At 36.9% G+C, this 7,500-nt stretch overlaps 1 protein-coding gene across 1 annotated transcript in view; it reads right to left on the bottom strand.

Moving 5' to 3' along the window:
- Positions 1-3,192, bottom strand: part of LOC119568122 (gamma-aminobutyric acid receptor subunit rho-3-like) — a gene marked incomplete at its 3' end in the record, with an annotated part of 96,173 nt that extends 92,981 nt beyond the window's left edge. Inside the window, 1 exon segment of the mRNA XM_037916518.1 lies at positions 3,052-3,192.
- Between the last annotated feature and the right edge of the window lie 4,308 nt (positions 3,193-7,500).

The raw sequence follows: 7,500 nt of genomic DNA, 5'->3' as shown, positions 1-7,500 counted from the left end.
GGGGGGCGAAGAAAACGACTATAAAAAGCTGGATAAATATAAATATTTGTTCGGGTCTCTTATAAGTTAAATTAAGAAGAAAGGAGTGAGAAAACTAGTACAGTTGAATAATCGACTGAAAACAATTCATGATGATAACAAAAATCTAAAAACACTCTTAATAAAGATCACAAGATGCACAGGACAAAGTAAGGTGAAGCGATGTAGTGTAGTGAAATAAACGCCAATATCGGTGAAACGCTCATATCAGTAACGACGACTTTGGCAGGGAAGCTATCCTATGTGAGTCTCTGGAATTACTGGTGGTGTCTCTTGATGCATTTAGGAATGAGGTGAAGCCCTTGGGACTAGAGGTCTCCTGGACCAAGACCAAGATTCATGATTTTGGGGGCTTGTTAGGGGAACCTGTTCAGTGGATACATGCTTATGGTGAGGACGTTGAAGTCACAGACCTTGGTAGCGTTGTCCATGTCTTTGGGCTATCAGACCAAGAAGTTAGTAGATGGATTGGTCTGGCAGCAGGAGCCATGAACAGAAAGACCAAGCTACGTGTTTTCAAGGCCCTGATACTGCCAGTTTTGCTGTATGGTAGCAAAACCTAGACGTTGTTTAGTGCCTTGGAGTATAATATTGATGCCTTTTGTAACAAGTCCCTACTCCAGATCATAAGGTACAGTTGGCAGGACCATGTGTCCAACCGACAGCTACACCATGAAAATGGCGCGAGACATGTTACTTGCATAATGCCCATATAACCACCAACTCAGGTTATATGGGCACCTAACCCATTTCCCTGTGGACGACCCTGCCATCAGGTTGTCTCTATGCAAGACAATCGTGGGTGGAGGAGGTCCGTGGGAAGACCTAGGAGGTCATAGCTTGGGCAGCTTGTCGCGAGGAGTTCGAGATGGCCGAAGGCCTGCCTGGAGACTCACCATGAGGGCCCCGTCGGCGATTATGATAATGATGATAATGATGATAATATATATATATATATATATATATATATATATATATATATTTATATATACATACATATATGTATGTATGTATGCATGCATATAAATGATGGTAATTGTAATGCAGCGTCAGTAGAACTGTATTATACGATGATAATATCATGATGGTGATGATAATATCATTATCATCAGCATTAATATTTGAAGTGATTATGATAACATCATAACAATTAATGAACTAATAATAGTGATAATGATAATGTTACAAATTATTAATGACACATAATAATCATGAGCATTAATAACAATGGTGATCGTAATGATAACATTGATAATAAAAACACAACAACAACAACAACAATGATGATGATGATGATGATGATGATGATGATAACGACGCTAATAATGATGATAGTAAATAAGTATTAGCAATAATGGTAATAAAAATGATAATAATAACAATGATAATGATAATTGCTATGATAATAAAAAAAATCTGAAATAATAATAATAATAATGATAATAATAATAATAATGATAACGGAAATAATAGCAACAATATTAACAATAATGATAATAACAACAATGATAATAATAATAATGATGACAATAATTATAACTAAAATAATAGAAATAATAACAATAAAAATAACGATATTAATGATAGTATCAATAACAGTAATATTAGTAACACACAATGAAAATAAAAACAATATTAAAAACAACAATGAAAATAATAATAATAATGATATTATTATTATTATTATTAGTAGTAGTAGTATTAGTAGTAGCAGTAGTAGTAGTAGTAGTATCATTATCATTATTATAATCATTGTTATTATGATTATAATTATAATTATTATTATCATTACTATTACTGATAACAGTAATGATAATAACAATAATGAAAACAATGATAATAATAAGAATAATGAATATAATGATAATATAATAATAATAATAATAATAATAATAATAATAATAATAATAATAATAATAATTACAATGATAATGGTAATGTCAATAATAATAAGGATAGTAATGGCAATGATAGAAATAATAATAATGATAATAGCAATGGTAATGATGATAATAATGATGATGATGATAATGACGATGATAATGATAATGATAATAATGATAATAATAATAATAACAAAACAACAACAACAACAACAACAACAATAATAATAATCATCATTATTGTAATAACAATAATTATAACAACAATAATAGTGCAAATAATATAATGATAAAAAATATTAGTGATAATAATGATTATAATAATAATTATAATAATGATAACACTCCTATTACTACTACTTCTAATAATAATGGTAATAATGGCAATAATAATAATGATGATAATGATGATGATGATGATGATGAGATGATAATGATGATATGACAGTGAGAGATAATGATAGATGAATGCAATGAAAGAATGATATGATAATAAAAAAACATAATAATAATGAAATGCATGACGATTTGACACACAAAACCACCACACGGGCAGAAATAATTAATGATAATGATAATGATAATATAATGAAAATGATAATACAGTATACATAAAATATAACGATAATGATAATAAGAAAAAACAGAACAATGTACAAAAAACAACAATTGATGAAAAACAAAAATCTGTAGTGGTACTAAAAATTATGATAATGACAAGATAATGATAATGATGGTACAGTATATAAAATATAATAACGATAATGATAATAAGAACCACAGAAATGATACAACAAAAATATCAATAATGATGATAATAACAAAGATAACAATAATGGTAGTGATAATATTGAGAATAATGATGATGATAACAACAAAAATAACTGTAGTGGTACTAAAATTATACTAATACCAAGAGTAATAATAATGATGGTAAGTATAGTCAAAATGATACTAACAATAGTGCTTATAGCAGTTATGTCAACAGAGGTGTTTATATGAAGATAATGATAAAATTAAAAGTTTTAATTATCAAATTCTATGACCGAGACAGCAGCATGCACCTTTCAACATACTAGTGTGACACTGGCTAAATTCCTTCTCAATGTCACATGTAATGTCACCTTACCCTGGCACACTGGACGGCACGGAAGCTCGAGGCACTCTGGCTAAACACGCGACCCTTCTGCACCCTCCCTCAGTTATAACCACTGTACTCTGAACACCTCCTTTACCACGCAGGCGCTGTCGTCGCCTGTTATTACGTGTGCACTCGGTCTCTCACTGTAGTGATGGCGATATGTTATATGCATGTCATCGCGTTTCTGCATAGGATTCATAACCTAATTTATTGAACATAATTTACTGAGTGTATTGATCCCGTGACTGACAAAGGGTTTGGTGTTTGACTGTAAACTGAAACGAGGGATGCATGGTGGGAATAAGTGCATGGCTAAATATTGTTATGAATGACCATTCAAGTCATGTGAATATTTTGCATTTTATACATACTTCTTAGTTTTTTGTGAATTCATAATGTCTATATATAAACATATATACATGTCAATATATACTGTAAATAGATGGATAAATTGACTGATAGACAAATATTGACAAAAGAGCGGTGCAGACATAAATATGAACTGAGTTATAAATTGTAGCAACGGATTTTAAAGCGTAACGTCTTATCAAGAATTCGCGTGCTTCACGGATGGAATGAGTAAGTGAAATGGGTGAGTGTTAACTGTCACAAAGGATGTTTGTATTTGTTACATCACACTATAGTTCGTCTGAGGCACAAATGCCTCCCTTATTTAGCCTTTCCTGTGATTTTGTCTCCAGGACATTTCACACTGAATGTTAAACTTTGTCTAACTGATAGTCACTCGCCTTACCGAGGGAGTTGTTTGCTAGTTATATGATTTGTGTTTTTTATTTTAAATTCACCTTTATAATATAGTTTAAAGGCATATATTTCTATTCCACACTGACGTGGACGATAAATACACTTCTGAATAGACTACTGTACAGGAGACTGACGAATAGTTTTTAAGAAAGCAAAATAGAATGAAATAAAGGTTAGATGACGATCCCACTGCAGCTTGTACGTCAATCAGGGACTCCTGATAATGCGACGTTTCTTTACAAAGTAATAAACTTACCAATCCATATGCGGTGAATGAGAGAATGCGCTGTTCGGAGCTTCTTCTATTGTGCAACCTTTGAACCGAGAATAATAAATCTTAGTCCCTGGAAATATAAAATCACTTTGACATCTTTATACATAAACACACACACACACACACACACACACACACACACACACACACACACACACACACACCACACACACACACACACACACACACACACACACACACACACACACACACACACACATATATATATATATATATATATATATATATATATATATATATATATATATATATATATGTCTGCGTATGCACACACACACACACACACACACACACACACACACACACACACACACACACACACACACAACACACAACACAACACACACACACACACACACACACACACACACACACACACACACACACACACACACACACACACACATATATATGTGTGTGTGTGTGTGTGTGTGTGTGTGTTGTGTGTGTGTGTGTGTGTGTGTGTGCATATTTATGTATGTATACACAACACACACATACACGCACACACACACACACACACACACACACACACACACACACACACACACACACACACACACACACACACACACACACACAACACACACACACACACACACACACACACACACACACACACACACTCGATAGTGTTAAGTGTTTTGCATGCCACCACTGGCTAGCCTAGTGCGAAAAAGGATGCAGCTCTGCAAAGGCCTTCCCTGCCATTCAATACATTTCTGTCATCGAGACTTCTGCCGTACCTCCTGGTGGCCACCCATGGAAACTGGTACCTTGCAGTCCCAGACCTAAACTGTGGGGGATCTCGGAGCAAAAGGAGGCCCTAGAGGTGCAGAGTCATGGCCTAATAGGGTTCTGAGACTCTTACAACCGGTGGCAGGGTGGTCGTTGCGTCCTTTTGGCTCGCAACACGAACACACAGTCTCAGAAATTCGCTCGACCATGTCCACAAAACCACATGAGTACACGTTTTGGGCCTCTTTCCTTTCCTTCTTCTCCCATAAATGTGTTAAGCCGAAAGTGCAGTCATTCTCATGCTGGTTTTGTAGGGTAAAAGTGCTAAGTGACAGTAAATGCCACGTTCTCACACTTCTTCAGACCTTAGATTGCATTACTGTGTAATTACGGTATGTGGTCAACAAACATTAATCAGGTAGTTAATTAATTTCTCTTGTTATTAGAGATTTATATTGTTTTAACTGCAATGAATTTAACGTGTTTGTGATTTTATCTTTCTCGCGAATATCAATCATATAATTTATTTCTCCTCTCATAGCACGTTTTCCTGTCTTGACCTGACTGAACTTTCTCTTTCCCTTCCGTTCGGTCAGGAAGTGGGAAGGCCAAGAGATGACCGCTCGTTTTTCCCGTAATTTGGTTGTTGATGATGTAGACACCTTGGGAATAAACATAGCACCGTTACATTGCTCATCGGTAACATATTCAATCGCCTAATAGATCTCTGCTCCAATGTCACGAGAGTAGGTACTGGTAAAACCGAAGTTATTCGTTCGATCGGCAACCTTCTAGTCGGTGTGACCCGCAGTTACGTCCGTTAATTAATGTAGGACTAGGGTGTAAGCTAGATATGCAGAAGAGAGCAGGTTATTTATTGATTTTTCCGGCTCAGTTCGCTTCATTCTACGGTATTTTGGGTAAAGGAACAAATGAAGTCTATGAAGTCTAACATGCATGTCTAGACATGGCTACCTCGGCTGTTCAGAATTTCTGACCCCGAGAAGATTTGCTTGCTAGCGAGCTTGCAAATATTTTTCACATCACCATTCATTAATGCTTACATTCTGTTGCATATCATTAAATGTTGAATTCAATGTGGTAGTTGAAATAATTCTGTATAAATAGCATTGCTATATTTATCTCAATTTTGTTATATTGAACGTTAATCTTCGTGTTTGTGATACATTTTCTGTGTGAGCTCACTCTCACTTTCACTCTCATTCACGCTTGCTGTCGCTCACACACACACACACACACACACACACACACACACACACACACACACACACACACACACACAACACACACACACACACACACACACACACACACGTACACACTCACTCACTCATTCACGCAAAACAAAAGACACTGAAACCTTTTCGTTAATAGGGTTTGTTGCTGTCGCAGTTGCAGGTGTAAAGATCTATGATGTATCTCTTTTGCCCGCGATTTTGTCAGTCATGACGAGTGACTCGTACATGATGTAGAATTTCTTATTTTACATTTATATCTTCTCTGTGTGACGACAATTGGTTCAAGTATATTCTTGTGGATTGCTGTTGTCGTTTCTCTTATCTACTCTTATGTCTATCAGAGATGGTTGGTAGTTCAAGCCAGGTCCATGCGGATCGCTACTGATGTTTCCCTCTTCTATTTTCTTCTTTATATTTGTGAAAGTAAAACACAAAACGAAAAAAAGACAAAAACAAAGTAAAAACGAACATTAAAAACTGCAAAAAATTATATAAATAACGGGCTAGTGGCGCTTAACACTCCCTCTTCTCTGTTGCCTTTCTTTTTCTCTTACTATCTTGGCCCTTACATGTATGATCTGGTTCTCTGATTATATATAGCAGTGCGGACCAAGATGTTTGTCAGATCAGGTATTAAGCCACCCCATGATGTAGCAGAAGGGCGCCGCCTGCCGGGACGCCCGTAGATCCAGTGAAGAACCAGGAACTATCCAGCGAAGTACCAGTTGCCCCAGGATGCTGCGGAACGGCGCCGCCTGCCTGGACTCCTGTAGATCCAGTCAAACTCCAGGAGATCATCAGCACAGACATCAGCCGCCCTGAGATGCTGAAGAGGACGCCTCCTGCCCAGACGTCTGTAGATCCAGACGAAGATTACGAGGATGTGAGGACGAGCATGCAGCCGAGAAGGACCTGGACGAGATCTGCGAGGAAGTGTGGACGAGTACGCCGCCGAGTTAGACCTCGACAAGGACTACGAGGAAGTCTAGACAAAGCCCGAAGGACCTTTGCTATATCTATCTTAGATGGATAGATTACACCAAGGACCAGGAAGAAGAGGACGACAGGGATGAGCAGCCATGAAGGTGCATCAAGGATAATGCATGTGAGAACAAGATGATCAGCCAATCAGGACCAGGCAAAGTTGGGTTACGCCTTGAGGCCAATCTAAGGCGCCTCGAGGGCAAGGCATGAGAAGTTGACCAAGCAATATGGCATGTACATAAGTACAATTTGTGTAACCCATTAGACAATAGACCATGTAGCTGGTTGCCACGTGGCTCAAGATTGATTTAAGAACCATCGACTCAGCGAGGGTGTAGATGACAATTTTATCTGACCTTGTCTGACCTCTTAGTTCGTGTCAGTGGCCGACGCGTT

The sequence above is a fragment of the Penaeus monodon genome, chromosome 43 (genome assembly GCF_015228065.2).
Source record: "Penaeus monodon isolate SGIC_2016 chromosome 43, NSTDA_Pmon_1, whole genome shotgun sequence".
In the NCBI taxonomy this organism is placed as follows: Eukaryota; Metazoa; Arthropoda; class Malacostraca; order Decapoda; family Penaeidae; genus Penaeus; species Penaeus monodon.
The sequence above is the reverse complement of the archived record's forward strand: the minus strand, read 5'-3'. Positions and strand labels throughout refer to the sequence as shown.